Source organism: Neoarius graeffei, chromosome 7, assembly GCF_027579695.1.
Source record: "Neoarius graeffei isolate fNeoGra1 chromosome 7, fNeoGra1.pri, whole genome shotgun sequence".
Lineage (NCBI taxonomy): Eukaryota > Metazoa > Chordata > Actinopteri > Siluriformes > Ariidae > Neoarius > Neoarius graeffei.
Genome location: NC_083575.1, coordinates 84,090,533 through 84,108,987, shown reverse-complemented (window position 1 = coordinate 84,108,987; position 18,455 = coordinate 84,090,533). Strand labels below are relative to the sequence as shown.

The 18,455-nt window shown below is 39.2% G+C and overlaps 1 protein-coding gene across 3 annotated transcripts in view; it reads left to right on the top strand.

Moving 5' to 3' along the window:
• frem3 (Fras1 related extracellular matrix 3) overlaps positions 1-18,455 on the top strand; it is a 97,224-nt gene that overhangs the window by 5,921 nt on the left and 72,848 nt on the right. The window lies entirely within an intron of this gene.

The following is an 18,455-nucleotide window of genomic DNA, read 5'->3' as shown; positions in this document are numbered from 1 at the left end:
TTACATTAATGGTATTTAGCAGACGCTCTTATCCAAAGTGATGTACAACATACCCAGAGCAGCCTTGGGAGCAGTTAGGGATTTAGTGCCTTGCTCAAGGGCACTTCAGCCATTCCTGTTGGTCCAGGGAATCAAACCTGCAACCTTTTGGTCTCAAAGCTACTTCGCTAACCATTAGGCCATGGCTTCCCCACAAATGACCATCACTAGAAGAATATGTTAAGATGGACTTGAATCATGGTGAGCAGATTTATTTAAATTTGGATTGTGGGAGGAAACCCATGCAACCTTCTCATAGGAATATTGGCCATGAGGTTCAAACTCAGGACCTTCCTGCTGTGAGGTAACAGTACTAAGCACTGCACCAAGAATACCAAACACAACATTTCTCGAAATTATACAACCATGATATGTTATTATTGGGCTTTATATAGAAGCAATAATATAGTGGTGAGCTTATCAATAGCAAAGATGCTAGCATGGGATAGTGACTGGCAATGACAGCAACCATGTCTCATATCCTTGCAGACAGCACTTCCCCTTGCAACAGGACAAAGACCTGAAAGCTCCTTTTAAATCAATTATGAAAATGAATTTTTGGTAACAAAATATGAAGTGTTTTTGACTGGCTATCAATCTTTGACCTGAATCATACTGAACATGTATTTCATGTTCAGAGTAAGGGCAAAGGTTGTTCAAACAAACAGGAAGTGAAAATGTCTGGATTATAGGCCGGGTAGAACATCAACATGTGGAAAAAAAACTAGTCCTGGAGATGCAGTTATAAATTATAAACAACTGAATAACCAAGTTCAAAAGACAATTTTATTCAAGATGCAATTACTTATTGTTCCAAGTAGTTCCAAGATGTATACTCAGGACAGATGTTCCTCTGAACGGACCAAATATTCCTGTTGTTTGGATGTTCAGCTTTGACTATTTAGGAAGGCAATGAAGTGGCCTGTGTTGAAAAAGAAAACAAAGAGACCTTATAGTAACTTTGACCTCTGTTTGTCAGGACACTGTTTGAGATTCCATTCAGCTCATCAGTGGCAGCTGTGAACATGCTTACCTGTGTTTGGTTCAGTTTACTCTGTGTGTGGTCTCTCTCTCTCTGGACATAAGGTTCTTATACTGTCAGTTCTCCTACTCCCAACCCCCTACCGTATGCATACCTGAAAGAAGGAAAAGAAAAGAGAAATCATTATCTAATTAGACAGAGGAGCCAAGTCTGGACAGGACTTCAGAGGTTTGGTGGTCAGCAAACCACAGCACATGGCCAAGTAATGTGGCTACAATGACGAGAGTCTATCATACAACTGAAAGAAAAGATAAACAAACAAAAACCACTTTGGTGTGGCTATGTAAATGCATTTTCAGAAATATTATATTTGACAATTATAAATTGATAATGAAATGTATGTGGAGAGAAATTCACATCTTGATTTGCCTTCACTTAATTTCCCAGTCAGAAAGATTATTGATGGAGGTCTTCTAGTTGAAACCCAAGCCATCATTTATCTTGAAGCAAATTCTCTAGTGACTAGACTGGACCCCAGGCTTGGCATTTAGTCTCTTTGGCAATCCATCAGCTGGAAAGAACGTCCATTTGGAGCCAGCATTGTTGAAAAGGGAGAGTTTTCTGATGGTCAGAGACTTGGAGAGGCTGCCCAAGGCATGATAGTATTCAGTGATAGAAACAAAAGTATAGGACACTTTCTTAAAGGATTTTACATTGAAATAAAATAACTTGTCCAAGACTAGGCTTAAACCATGATGAAAAACATGGCTCATTTTGGTTTAGACTACATCTGATATTCAAGAACTTAATAAGTCAAGTGCTAATGATACACAATGCAGGAAATAAAGCCTGTATGAACCAATCAGTGAGTAGAAGCAGCTGTTTGAGAGTTCGTTGGTATCAGTCATTCTTCCTGTATGTGATTGCGGTTTCATGTTCAAACTTGTCCAAGTGGTCCAACCATAGAATCCCCCTTCATAAACACAACCACTTCAGTTGAAATGCTTCCTGTAGAATAGTTTCCTTCCCTCTGCCTTGTAGATTTGCTTTGCATTTATTTGCCTATATTTCGTTGGAGTCAGGTCTTATTTTATCTTTATTAACTAATTAAACATATTTGTTACACTTTAACTGTGATTTCTCTATGCATACATAAGTTAACTTTACTGTTCCACAAGGCTGGAGGTAAAAAGGCTGGGGTTTTTTTCTCTGTTATTGCTATATGTGAGTACAATTAAATTATACACAAATATGGTATTTATTTCCACTACGACAAGTACAGTGGTGCTTGAAAGTTGGTGAATCCTTTAGAATTTTCTATATTTCTGCATAAATATGACCTAAAACATCATCAGATTTTCACACAAGTCCTAAAAGTAGATAAAGAGAACCCAGTTAAACAAATGAGACAAAAATATTATACTTGGTCATTTATTTATTGAGGAAAATGATCCAATATTACATATCTGTGAGTGGATAAAGTATGTGAACCTGTAGGATTACCAGTTAATTTGAAGGTGAAATTAGAGTCAGGAGTTTTCAGTCAATGGGATGACAATCAGGTGTGAGTGGGCACCCTGTTTTACTTAAAGAACAGGGATCTATTAAAGTCTGATCTTCACAACACGTTTGTGGAAGTGTATTATGGCACAAACAAAGGAGATTTCTGAGGACCTCAGAAAAAGCGTTGTTGATGCTCATCAGGCTGGAAATAGTTACAAAACCATCTCTAAAGAGTATGGACTCCACCAATCCACAGTCAGACAGATTGTGTACAAATGGAGGAAATTCAAGACTATTGTTACCCTCCCCAGGAGTGGTCGACCAATGAAGATCACTCCAAGAGCAAGGCGTGTAATAGTCGGCGAGGTCACAAAGGACCCCAGGGTAACTTCTAAGCAACTGCAGGCCTCTCTCACATTGGCTAATTGTAATGTTCATGAGTCCACCATCAGGAGAACACTGAACAACAATGGTGTGCATGGCAGGGTTGCAAGGAGAAAGTCACTGCTCTCCAAAAAGAACATTGCTGCTCATCTGCAGTTTGCTAAAGATCACATGGACAAGCCAGAAGGCTATTGGAAAAATGTTTTGTGGACGGATGAGACCAAAATAGAACTTTTTGGTTTAAATGAGAAGCGTTATGTTTGGAGAAAGGAAAACACTGCATTCCAGCATAAGAACCTTATCCCATCTGTGAAACATGGTGGTGGTAGTATCATGGTTTGGGCCTATTTTACTGCATCTGGGCCAGGACGGCTTGCCATCATTGATGGGACAATGAATTCTGAATTATACCAGTGAATTCGAAAGGAAAATGTCAGGACATCTGTCCATGAACTGAATCTCAAGAGAAGGTGGGTCATGCAGCAAGACAACGACCCTAAGCACACAAGTCATTCCACCAAAGAATGATTAAAGAAGAATAAAGTTAATGTTTTGGAATGGCCAAGTCAAAGTCCTGACCTTAATCCAATTGAAATGTTGTGGAAGGACCTGAAGTGAGCAGTTCATGTGAGGAAACCCACCAACATCCCAGAGTTGAAGCTGTTCTGTACGGAGGAATGAGCTAAAATTCCTCCAAGCCGGTGTGCAGGACTGATCAACAGTTACCGGAAACGTTTAGTTGCAGTTATTGCTGCACAACGGGTTCACACCAGATACTGAAAGCAAAGGTTCACATACTTTTGCCACTCATAGATATGTAATATTGGATCATTTTCCTCAATAAATAAATGACCAAGTATAATATTTTTGTCTCATTTGTTTAACTGGGTTCTCTTTATCTACTTTTAGGACTTGTGTGAAAATCTGATGATGTTTTAGGTCATATTTATGCAGAAATATAGAAAATTCTAAAGGGTTCACAAACTTTCAAGCACCGCTGTATTACATTACAGGCATTTAGCAGACATTCTTATCCAGAGCAATATACAACAAGTCCACACACATATACCCAGCACCTGGGGAGCAGTTGGAGGTTAGGTGCCTTGCTCAAGGGCACTTCAGCCATGGATTCTCCTGCCGGTCCAGGGATCAAACCAGCAAACCTTTGGGCCCAAGGTTGCTTCTCTAATCTTTCGGCCATTGCTGCCCAAGTATAAGGATGTGTGTGTCTGATTGTAATAATCCTAGATAAGCCTGCTGTGGTACCAGAAGTCGAGAAACTCCTTATTAGACATGCAACCAGATCCTTTAGTTACTGTGACTAACATAGTGAGAAAAGAAATTGTAGAAAAATGATATATAACTACAAATATATTTATTTATGAAAGTGAAGAATCCAGAGAAGCAACTCCTGTTTACCGTTTACAGTTAAATAATGGATTTAAATAAACCAAACCTTTTTATTTAGAAATGAGAACTAATCTGCTATAAGTTGTTTAGAATGTTTTCTACATGATAAAGGCAAATGTGACTTACTATCGTAAGACATGCAGGTTTCTACATTGGATGAAATATGAGTAAAATAATAGTAAGTAAGAGAGATGATAAATTATTATTATTATTATTATTATTATTATTATTATTGAGCTATTCTAGTATAGGGAACAGAATGAAACTGACAAATAGGGAGTGCGGGTGGAGGTCACATTTTCTTGACATGAACTGAAGATTTACATTTGGGAACCACTGTTCTAGCCAATGGCAAGCTGCCGAGCATGTCCATGCATGGACATTTAGTCCTGTGTACATCCTTTCTAGCTGAGATGAATGGATCCCTGAATACTCGTACCCAATTTAAATCACTTTTTTTATTGTGAAAAGAAAGCAAAACAAGTACTATGTAGAATATTCTGCCCAAATATCCAGTTTCTCTTCTGTCATGTGAAACCAAATCTTAAATACTCTCTTCAAGTGACACGCTTCAACTTACACCAAAATAGGTCATTTGATCACTTATTATAACCAGGCTCACATTTCTTTTTTAAGACTCGTGTCTCCTGTAGTTACTTAACCTGGTCTGAGAGAGGAAGATGCAGCAGACAGGTGTGTTTGTGCATATGGGCAAGGAAGAGTTGATCTGCTTCCCAATCGCTTTTCAAAGCCTTCTCTACAGCAACCCTGTAACCCAAATCCAGGTCTAGATCTGCCGATAACCCCAGGGTTTCCTTTTGACTCAGGTTAAGGGCAACTTCTACTTCAGCAGGTTGGAGGAGCACTTGGGTGAGATCATTATTTTATTATAGTTTGAATGAAAGTCAGTAGTTAGAAACATTTAACAAAACCCTAGTGGTACCTATGACTGCAATAGCAGTCCTGAGGCAAGTCATTCCATTATATTATAATAATATGTTAACGGCATTTAGCAGATGCTCTTATCCAGTGTAACATACAACATACCCAGAGGGTATGGGGTGCCTTGCTCAAGGGCACTTCAGCCATTCCTGATGATCCAAGGAATCAAACTGGTGACCTTCTGGTCCCAAAGCTGCTTCTCTAACCATTAAGCCATGGCTTCCCTTTATTAAAAGGAAAAGTTCCACCTTGAAGCACATTAAATATGATTAAATTTAAATACAGTATCTAAGCTGTAGGGTGGCATGGTGGTGCAGTGGTTAGCACTGTTGCTGCACAGCAAGAAGGTTCTGAGTTTGAACCCCATGGTTGACAGGGGCCTTTCTGTATAGCGTTTGCATGTTCTTTCTGTGTTTGTCAGGGTTTCCTCTGGGTGGTCTGGTTTCCTCCCACAGTTCAAAGACATGCAGATTAGGTAAAAATACCCAGCTACTAGGGGTGTATACTTAGTGCTAGTCCCAAGCCTGAAAAGCTCAGGGAAGGTTGTGTCAGGAAGGGCATCTCGTGTAAAAACCTATGCCAAATCAAATATGTGGATAATGATGATCCACTGTAGTGACCCCTATCTGTGATGTGTTTAGAGATTGTGATTCTAATTTGATGGTTGGTGTTGTATTGTTGTTAATCCAGTCAGAACTTGCTCAGATACAATGGTGTTTAATAGGGAACAACAAGCATAACATATAGATAAAAAATCCAACATAGAATTAGTGGAGATAGGAGTGGTGTAGTATCCAAGATCAGTCTTGGTCTCAAAACCACTTTTTGATGGTATCATCTTGAAATTGACCACATTTTTACTTGGTCTTATCTCAGTCTCAGACAGTTAAAAGTCAAAATCCCTACCATGCCAGGACTTGGTCTTTCCAGGCAGTCTGCTGTCTCAGTACAAACCAGGCCCTTAAGGCACATCAAGCGGCACCAATCTCCATTTATATAGCCCTTGGCCTCTCACCTGTTTATACAGCTACTGTAGGATTACAATGGGGAGCTGGTCGTCTGGTAACTACAAGAGTCTGACTCCCCAATTACATCTGTATTGCAGCGTGCCTTGCCAGCTGGCAGTAGGTACCATTTTTATGATGGTCTTTGGTATTAACCAATCGCGAGTAGGACTCGCAATCTCCCAGTCGAGAGGTGGCCACACTAACCACTTGGCCAGCTTGCGATTCTTAGACATAGAGGACTCGGGGTTTTATTTCAAGACCACAACTGGGGGGATTTCACTAAATCACCTGTGCATTGTCTGACTTATTTATTAACATTGTTACTGTGATTGGATGTAAAATTTCCTGCTTCAAATGCAACCAATAACATGACCCATTACTAATTTGAAATTTTTGTTACAGTTAATGGCTGTTTCTCCTCCCCCACCCCCCTTCACACACACTGGTCTGGTTCTGGTCTTGACTCAGTCTCAACCCCTCAAAGTCTTAGTCTTGTCTCGATCTTGGTACACTCTGGTCTTGGTCATGATTTGGTCTTGGTTTAGGTGGTCTTGACTACAATGCCAGGAGACAGCAAGCATGGGGTTCAAAGTTCCAGCTATACACAGCTTGGCTAGTTAGTAATTTACGATGTGATGAGTAAGATGGCATTGGCATGAATGTTAAAGCTTTGGAAACTGGTTTGTTTGGGCAGATTGTACAGATGAAGAGGCGAGACAGATGGACAGGCTAAAGGACTAAAATGCTCCTGGATCATTCTCTTTAATTGGAAATGAATTCATATTGACAAAACTATCAGCAGGTAGTCAAAAAGCATTGTGAGTAATGTAGGAAATCATTAACCAGAGTGAAAATACACCAGCTTGTTTATGAAAGATGTTTAAACCAATAAAGTCAACTCATAAAATAAAGCTCTTGTTTTATTAATGATCGCATTGATTATGAATATTGATATGCAAGTTGTTCAGGGTGAATTTTTAATTCAAAAGACCATACAGTCAGTTGGCTCCTGAAGGGTGAAATTGGCCACTTGTCCAGAGCAGTTTCTTTTCCTGCCTCATGATCTGACATGTCAATCATGTCAACAGCTGCTAAAGTATTTCAATGTTCGCTGTTGCTCATGACTGTTGAACTTCCTCTTCAGTCCTCCTTCTTCATGTATCAGCATACAGATTTATAGAGGGTTTTTTGAACACCCTTGAGGACATGATGTATGGCTATGAGGTTATTTATAGCTCTTTCTCTCTCAGTCATGACATGAAGCATACGTTTTTAGGTGCATCTCTCTCACTCTGTTCTGCCATGCATTCACATTCTCCAGAGATATTGCATTTTCTCTCCTTCAGGCTCCCATTTTATCTCTTACCTTCTCACTTTCTCCTATGTTATGCACATTCTTGTGTTTCTCTGTAAGGATGCTAATATCACTCTTTTAGGTTATTTCTGTCCAAGCCTGGGGGATGAGGTGTCATCTTCAATACCGATGCCTCAGTTCACTGGTGTCAGTGTTAGGTGAGGGTAACTTGTCATCCCATCATTCATCACACCAAGGGTTGGGGATCACACCTCTTATGGGGATTTAGGTAGTTTACAGAAAGTAGAGACTGTTAATATAGAATATGTAGAATGATGTGAGAAAGTTATTGTAAGACACCATCATATCCTTAGGTGAGATGTTACTCAAGCTAGAGTCAGGGCTAGATACATTGATAACAGAACTGTATGGAAATGCATACTTTCCATAATTTTATCATGGCTAGTGTTCAAATTGTACAAAAACAAACAAACAACAAATTGGTTAGAAGTATTGTTACATTTATTTTTATTCACAACCCCAATTCCAAAAAAGTTGGGACACTGTGTAAACTGTAAATAAAAACAGAATCCGATAATCTGCATATCATGGAAACATATCAAATGATGAAACTGAGAAATTTTATTGTTTGCTTGTTTTTTGTTTGTTTGTTTAAATATATGCTCATTTTGAATTTGTCAGCAACACATTTCAAAAAAGTTGGGACAGGGGCATGTTTACCACTGTGTTGCATCACCTCTACTTTTAACAACACTTTGTAAACATTTGGGAACTGAGGAGACCAATTGCTGTAGTTTTGAAAGAGAAATGTTGTCCCATTTTTGCCTGATATACAATTTCAGTTGCTCAACAGTTCGTGGTCTCCTTTGTCATATTTTGGGCTTCATAATGCACCAAATGGGAGACAGGTCTGGACTGCAGGCAGGCCAGTTTAGCACCCAGACTCTTTTACTATGGAGCCATGCAGTTTTAATATGTGCAGAAAGTGGTTTGGCATTGTCTTGCTGTCTGTTACAGTTCTAACAGTTTTGGATCATAGAAAACACATACTAACCCAAAGCTGAATTTACAAAAAGGTGGAAGGTTAGGAGATGGCCTTTGGCTTGGGGCTAATTTTGTTCTGCATATACTGGCTTGAATTGGGTATGTGTTGAATACCTAACATGGCCCTATGATGAGTATATATAGAAAGAGAAAGCTAGGATAATTATAATCACCCTCCTCCTCATTCTGACTAGATATACATAGTACTATACTTGCACACACACTCTTGCTCACACTTGCATCATGCTGTATGAAGCAAATGTTGACCTCTTAAATGTCGGATCTCTCAAACCTTTGGCCCCTGAGTAGACTGCAAAGTGTTGGTGAAACGGTCGGTTATGTGATTTAGTGAAGGACCTAAATGGAGTAAATATGAGCACTTCCTCAACCATATAGCAAATCTTATTATTGTGCAAGGTTTGGGGAAAAAACTTATATATGGAGTTTGCATGTTCTCCCTGTGTCCATGTGGGTGCTCCGGTTTCCCCCACAGTCCAAAGACATGCAGGTTAGGTTAACTGGTGACTCTAAATTGACCGTAGGTGTGAATGTGAGTGTGAATGGTTGTCTGTGTCTACGGTATGTGTCAGCCCTGTGATGACCTGGCGACTTGTCCAGGGTGTACCCCGCCTTTCGCCCGTAGTCAGCTGGGATAGGCTCCAGCTTGCCTGTGACCCTGTAGAACAGGATAAAGTGGCTAGAGATAATGAGATTATATATATATAGACACACACACACATACATACACAATAGGTTCTATATCTAGCGTCATTGTTTAATAAGTATTGCATGATTGCCTCTGACCTCACAGATCTTCTTTTTCTTCCCTAACCCTTCCATCTCCTCCTGTCCTCTATATCTTTTTTCTGTCTTACCAACCAGCCTCATGTCCTCCTTCACCACATCCATAAATCTCATCTTTGGTCTTCCACATCCATTTCCTTTTACCTGGCAACTCCATCTCCAGCATTCTTTTCCCAATATACCCTGGGTCTCTCCTCTGTATGTGTCCAAAGCATCTTAATCTCACCTCTCTCACTTTGTCTCCAAGCCATCCTACATGTGCTGTCTCTCTAATATACTCATTTCTAATCTTGTCCAACTTTGTCACTCCCAGTGAAAATTTCAGGATCTTCAACTCTGCTACCTCCAGTTTGACCTCCTGTCTTTTTGTCAGTGTCACTGTCTCCAAACCATACTATCATATGCATGGCCTCTGACCTCACAGATACAAAGCTATATATATGATATGCTGTCAGGTTTTGAGAAAATTCAATATATAAAAAAAAAAAGTTATAAATCCACGCATATTACAAAGACAAAAAAATGGCTGTAGTTCACTGTTATGTATAAAGGGAGCAATGGAACAGTGTTCATGAATATAATGGGCATTTAAATTATAACGATATGCAATGACATACTGTATGTTTATAAATTGACCACAAGTGCATTTATTTATTTTTTATTTACTTACTTACTCACTCACTCACACCCTCAGTTCTGGGTTTCCAACAGGATGCCATCTTAAGAATCTTGGCAAACGTCTTTTAGAGGACAGTTAATATGGCAGTGCTAATTTAGCATGGCTCATGAGATATTAGCATCACAGCAAAACACATGTGGCCAAATATCATCCAAGGTATTTACAGATAACTCTACCATGAGCACATTTATATAAAAATGTTACTCTGGATCTGAAAGACCGCTATGTGTATTGGCTATTAACACAGCAATAAACAAAATACAATTTTACATGTCCCACCTATTAAACATTTAATTCTGCATGGAATAACATGGAAATCTGATGTGCCATATTGACACCCAATCTAAATGTTTATTTTAAAATGTGCATAGTGGGTATAAAAAGATCTTAGCCAGTTTGACTTCTGTTCCTTGTTTTAAAGGCCATTGTATGCCTCGGAGGATGTGGCTGTTACTGAGCCATGCATTCTTTCTTCATGTTATTACACCCATAAATACCTCAGGAACCCTGCAAGACTCTTAGAGGCATTCATGGAGACTCCCAGTGTTCTGGTGAATTACTGGCACCCTTTTTGAGGAGGTGACTTTATGGCTCTTTTCACCCATCATATTTTATATACAGACTACATCCGAGGGACATTTTATTATGATTTTAAACTCATTATTCATGAAAAAGACAAAACACTAAAGCAGAAATGCTAAACATCCACTGGGATGCTGTTCATCCCATACAAATTCCATTTACATTCTCCTGTTTGAGAAGGAGTGAGCACCCCATGGCAGTGGGTTTTGGCCCACCCAGTCAGTGCCTGCTGTCCTGCTTGGTTTTTTTTTTTTTCATTCTGTGCTGAAATAAAGGCTGACAAAAGGAAAGAGCAAGGGAGGGCAGAAGAGAGTACAGCTGTCAGTCTCTGTGCCTTGGAATCTAAAAACCAATGGGAGTCTGTGTAGTGTGAGAAAAAAGGAAGGAAAAGTGAGCATTGCCAAATGGAAGTGCCTGTGTGGGTGTGAGGTCGCCAAGCAGAAGAACGCATGGACCACCATTGGGCCGAACCTAAAAATGACCATCAAACACCACCTGGGTGTAAAGCTGTTTAGTAGGTAACAAAAAGTTACTCTAAACTCTGACAGCTGAGAACGCACTGGCAATGATGCAACTGTACTGCAAGTTAATGGTGCATACCAATGGATTTGAAACTAGTTAGAGACCAATATTATGTAGAGCAGTCTTTCAAGTACAGCTTCAGTTGTGCCACCAATGGCAGTGATGGCTAAAGTATATTATTCTATCCACATTCACTGGATATGAGCAATCACACACACTGATTGGCTACTCTACTACTAGGATATCAGCTCATATACCGCGAGCAGAGAAAAACAAAATGGCGGAGCATGTTGCTGAGCCAACCGAGGATGAAATAAAAACTACTTGAAAACAAAACCCCAAAATATACAGAAAGCAATAAAATATGGAATGAAAGCATTTTATGGTAAGAGCGTATCTTTTTTTATTTTTCCAAGAATTTTTATGATAGCATTTTTCACAAATTGCTCCTGTCATTTCGCCAGTTTGTTTACATTCTAAGCTGAAATGATTTTGTCGGACATTTTAGATAAAGTTTTTATTTATCAAATTTGCAAAATATAAAAATAAAAATGCTCCATTTGTCAAAATCCAGTGACTGTGAATAGAAGAAAACAGTTATTCCACTCAATCTCATCGCACATGGATTATAGCCAACTCGGTGCTACGTGACTCATCAGCTCATGTATGACTCAATTACATGGAATAACTGTCAAATATACAGTATTTAAACAACTTAGTTTCGGTTATTATTCACCGATATTCACTGAGCTTGAGGTGGATAATTGTTTTCGTATAAATACACAGGTGATTATTTAAAAAAAAATTAAAAATCATATTTTTAAACATAATTTATTTCAAACTTCAAGAGCAGCATGCAAATGTAATAACAGCATGGCACAGACCTGTGACACTTATCTACATAAAATACTCTGTTTTGAAATCGATAAAATAAATCACAGTTCCACCTTACCTTTGTATAGTTTTAGACCAAACTTTGTTGCATCTTTAGTGCTTTTAGGAACAGCATTTTCTTTCATCATTTGTAATTCTTCTTCACAGTGAGAAAGCGACTGGTCACCATTTTGCCGAGTCACTCAACATGATTATGGAGAAATAGTCCGAATTTCTCGACCAATCAGCACATGCAATTTCCTATAATCACCTCTGTATTTATACTAAAAACTATTATATACTAGTACACTAGTATGTAAATTATTATGGCTGAGCAATGCATTATGTCACATTTATCACAGTAGAGCATTTGTGGTCTGTAATGCTTTACTGGATTTATACAGTGTTTCCTCCAGATACCAAACATCATAAACACAAAAGTTTAATTCAAACCAAAATAAAAAATAACTACACTTTTTGTGTACTTTGATTGAAAAGTGTGTACTTGGTCTATCTATTTTAGTTCGTCCTTCACATGCATTCAAAAAAAAAACTGATGATAAATAAATAATCGAGCTAATTTCCATTCATTATACCCACAACTGTATTTCACATGATTTCTCAATAAATCAGTGGTGATGATGTGTTATAAATGTGCCAGTGTTATAGGCTAAAAAATGGATATCAAAACCAGGAAAAATGTCACTTTGAATCCATGAAAAGTGCAAGAGTCTACAGCCTGGGCTAAAAAGAAATGAGCCCCAGATTTGTTTCTTCCTACCATTCTGTGTATTTTTCTTAGATGTGTTGTTTCCACAAAAATCCAAAATAATCAGTTTAACAATCACATTTGTCAATCGCAAATAACTTAGATGGATGCAGAATGTACAATACAACAAGACCGTCGATGATGGCGTAGCTCACTCCAGAAGGAACGATCTATAAATGGGCCACCTGAGCAATAGTTACTGAAAGTAGAGTTTATAGTCTCACATTAAACTTTCCTCTGACCCTTCAGAGACATGGTCCCATAAAGCTGAAACACTTCCTATTTGAATTTAGCTGGAAAAAGGCCAGAATTGTGGACTGTGGTTGACAGCTTTACTTACCAGATGCACATAATCTCGAGCAGGGGTGCCAGGGTGAAATTGGTAAGGGGGCCAGATTTTTTTCAAGTGGGACCTTGGGGGCCGAATTACACTTTTGGCCTGAAAAGACCAGACACTAACTCAACAAAAGGACATTATTTTATATGATTTTTGAAGGCCTATATGCCCAAAAGGAATTGTAAAGCTATAGCCTCAAAATGAGGCGCACAATAACATGGCAGACAAAAGCAATTTACCCTCTGAAAATGTAACAGTCTAAGCATGCAAGTAGCCTACATTTATAAAAAAAATGCTACAGAAATGGACTAAGACACAAATAACACAAGTGTAAACTGTAAATGACTTAGATCAGATTGATTGATCTTGCACATCAAAAACATGTCAATGCATAGACCTAATTAGGCCAATTAAAACGATTGGCAAGTAGGCCTAAACGAGTCAAAAGAAAGAAGTGCCAGGGTAAATAATTCCACCAATAGGTCAAGTGACTAAATATCCAGTAGCATTAGTTTAAAAGAGCCAAATATGACTGAACATACCAATAAAAACAAACTACAGATGGCACATTAACTTTGCTGGTCAAGTCCCACATATATTTCCACACACCCATCCTGTTTATTCCCCCTCAAGCACACAGCACAAGGTTACATGGGGGAGAAATACCAGCTACATTTTACATGTGGAAGCCAGAAGTCTTTTACTTTTTACCAGCTTGTCAACATTGGGGGACAGACTCTGGGCAGTTGCTATTTTCATGACATCGTTGAGATGTCCATGGGTCAGACGACTACGCAGTTTCGATTTATTAATATTCATTACTGAAAATGCCTGTTCACATAAATATGTTGTCCCGAACATACAGAGTATTTTACCGGCAAAGGCCGTGATAACTGGGTACTCTGGTGGCAATGACTGATAGAAAGATTGGATTCCAACAGATGCGTATTTATCCTTGACGAATGCACCCTCCGAAAATGGCTTGGACACTTTTTTGCGATCTCCCACGCGATGATGTAGCTCGCCTTCACTGCCCCTAACATGAAATAAAATGTACAACAAAGATATTGAGACACCCCTCTTTGAAAACAGCCGCATTTAACATTAAAGGAGAACTGAAGATGATGTATGATATTAAAACGAACCTTCATGTGTCTCTCGAGACTTTGAGAAAGCTGCTTGCTGTTTTTGAAGGTTTGAGGCAAGCTCATTTAGCTTTTCAGTCCTGCGTTGCCCGGTGAATTGGCTGTATTCATCGGCGTGGGTCTCGTAATGTCTTTTGACATTGTATTCCTTCGGTACAGCCACTTGTTGCGAACAAATCAGACAAACAGGTTTTCCCCCTACTTCCCAGAAAAAGTATTTCTCTCTCCATTTTTCCTGAAAGATGCGACCCTCAGAATCAACTTTTCTCTTTTTAGACTGTTGTTGCTTGTGAATGAGCAACAACTAGCCTACTCTACATTAAATCCGGGTCATTGCACCTGCGCGTGCTGCAGCAAGCAGAGAGCAGCTAAAAACGAACCGATGGATTACATGAAAATGGAATCAAATTGAAACATTAGATTTAAAATCATTACAAAAAAACACAACATTCGATTTTTATTAATTTATTATTAAAAAAAAAAAGTCTCATGAACCACCGGGCCGGATGTGATGACCAATCGGGCCGTATCCGGCCCGCGGGCCGTTACCATGGCACCCCACTAGAGTAATAGTTTTATTCACCACACAGCACCACAGGTTGCTTGCATTGTCTTAACTGTTGCATGTTGAATGATTGGCTGATGCATTCTATTGTCACAGTTAGAGCAGGTCCAACGTTATGCGCACAGTAGGCGACGTGGATTTTTCAACAAGTGTTGCCAGTTGAAAAATCCATACATTTTCAGTAGCCCGTAACATGCATGTTGGGGAGTAGGTCAGATGTACGGACCACAGGATGTGAAAGAGGCTATTGCATTGTCTTGGTACGGTAGCAAGGTTCCTCCTGTTGTTGAACCACCTCCAATCTGCCAGATGTGGGATTGCTTTTGTGTGGAAATTGTTTGTGAGGGATTAATTAATCCCTGACTTTGTTAATAATTGTAATGAAGCAAATCTGTGTAGAAGCTATATAGATCCAAGGAATACCGACCTATTTGCCAGAAAGAATCCAAAACGGCGAGGAATTGACCGAGAAGAAGTAATTATTGTTGAACTGCTTATTAAGGCTTAACTAGCCCATAACTTCATTAATAATTGTAATGAAGCAAATCTGGGTAGAAGTTATATGCACCATAGGTACCCCTACCTTCATGCCAGAAAGAATCAAAATCGGTGAAGAATTGAGGGAGAAGAAGTGATTTGTGTGGAAACTGCTTGTTAGGGATTGATTAATTACTCCATATCTTCATTATTAATTGCATTTATGCAAATTTGGGTAGAAGCCATATGCACCCCAGGCAGACATATCTTCTTGCCAAAAAAGAATAAAATTTGGTGAAGAATTGAGAGACAAGAAGCAATTTTACTGAAGTGTAGATTACGCCAGATGGACGACAAACAACACATGATGGCATAAGCTCATCACCTGTCTGCCGGATGAGCCAATAATTAGTCCTTCTAACTCATTTATATCAGCGATCCTTGATCTGCTACTGTATTTACTTTAAACTGAGAGTAAATATTTCTAATCCAAAGACTTCATTAGTAATACCATAAAGATGTCAGTGGACTATTAGATGTGTTTGTCAAACTGGTGAAGTGTGTTCATGCATTTCTGTCAACAGGCGTGACATTTATATCCACATTAGTAATTCAATCCTGTTTTTTAACACCTTATGGATCAAGTGCTGAATGCTTAATTATAGACCAACTATTAACATCATTCAAAGAATGTACATAGCTCTTAGTTGTTGTTTTTTTCTTTAATCATTTGACAAATTTCACAGCTAAGCTTTTTTCACAAAAATCTATCTTCTTTCGTATTATTTTATTTCAAACAATGCAGTAGATTGAATATACAGTGTATTGCATGATAATGAACTACATCTCTAAGCTACAAAATCTTTTGTCTAAAGAAATACAGGTATAGTCATGTAGAAAGATATTTATTTTCTATATTCTTGAAAACAGAGTGGTATTATTCAGGGCCAGAGGAATGTTGCGGGGCTAACGAGGCCATGTACCGGATACCAGACTGAAAAAGAGCTTTTTGTCTAAGCAGTGTTCAGATGATAATCCTTTGGTACACAATCACTAAGCTCACTATCAACTTATTCTCACGCTGGGCACGTTGCCCATATGAAAGTTTTCTTCTATAGAACAAGCTGCAGTTTGTACCGTACCTTGACTATATGAATGGATTTGAAAAACCAAGAATCTGATTTTCTCATATTGCATATGCTTGATCATATTGGAAATGCACTACTATTAATTTTCTATTCGACCAGTAATTTGGGGGGAAAAAAAACGTGTGACTAGTTGTCTTTTCCTTAAGTAAAAATGATTTCAGGTCATCATTTATTTTTAGTATGTGCAGTTAAATGTTGATTAGCAGCAACAAATAATTATCAAACCAAACTTCATTTAACAGCTGTGCACGTGCTACTAATTACACTTCCAGTATCAGTGGGTTTTTTTTGTTTTGTTTTTCGGTTACAGTTTAAAATAACCAAATAAACAAATCATTGTCATAAAGGTACAAAATAATAAATCCCTGTATCATTTAAAATCATTAAACATTTAAACATGGAGCAGTTACGCTTGGTTCACACATTGGCGTTTCAGCCTTGCATATGTACAGCATATCAGGATATATGGCAGTAAGAAAGGAACGTCACAGCATCGCCAGCTTATGTAGCTAATACTCTAGGATGCATAACACGAGCTCCTTGTACGCCAGGATGCCGCATATTTTTAAGTCCGCACTTAAAAATCCGTAACACATACGTAGCAGCTTTGATACATCACACATACATCATGTGTACGCCGTAAAAACGAAAGCTATGCAGCAGGAATGTTGCTCGAACACCTATTATGCCGTGTGAACGCTTTAGTTGATGTGCCTGATGAAGGTGGCTCCAGGGCTGGCTGGGTGGATGCGGCTGATGTCTTCCCTTGCCCTTCTTGGGTCCTGACTTCTTCGTTGCCATGATGCTTTCTTGACTGTGACAAATGACAATGAACTCAGGATGGGGCCCCCTTTAGTACCCAACTGTGAATGCTGCAGATATGCCACAGGTACGCAGCAGCAACATCACACGTAAGAACAAAACGCCACACCAACGAAATGGTTACGCCACGGCAACACATCATATGCCACGCATACACCTCAGTACGCCATAACTTTACATCCCTTGAACCCCATACAAACCCCAGATACGCTACAGGAATGCCACACATACACCATGTATGTCACAGGACTTTAATTTTGGACAAAATACGCCTCATTTCTTGGCATTTGACCCCCACGCCGCTTACGTGGCAGGATACGAGACAGTGTGACACAAGCATTAAGTAGAACTGCACACAGGACTGAAATCCTGGAATCCTGTTGGACAAAAAAGTGACTTTCACTGTCATGGCATAGGGGTTAGTTATGAAGCTTGCAGGACAAAGAAAGGCCATATTGAATAATCATGCTCATCTCATCTCATTATTTCTAGCCGCTTTATCCTGTTCTACAGGGTCGCAGGCAAGCTGGAGCCTATCCCAGCTGACTACAGGCGAAAGGCGGGGTACACCCTGGACAAGTCGCCAGGTCATCACAGGGCTGACACATAGATACAGACAACCATTCACACTCACATTCACACCTACGGTCAATTTAGAGTCACCAGTTAACCTAACCTGCATGTCTTTGGACTGTGGGGGAAACCGGAACACCCAGAGGAAACCCACATGGACACGGGGAGAACATGCAAACTCCACACAGAAAGGCCCTCGCCGGCCCCGGGGCTCGAACCCAGGACCTTCTTGCTGTGAGGTGACAGCACTAACCACTACACCACCGTGCCGCCCTGTTTATATTTCTGAAAATAGTAAATTCATTAGAAACTAAAAGGGCACTCAGTAGGGTGCATACCTCCACCAAGCCACATATTCAGATTTGCATCAAAATCTAATTAATTGCTCCAGGGCCCATGACCAACCTGTCCTTAAATTTCATCAAAACCTGTTCACTACTTTTTGAGTTATGTTGGGAAAAGACAAAAAAAAAAAAAAAAACATGGAATCACATACATATCTGGCTTTGTATCAAAATCTAATCAATTGTTCC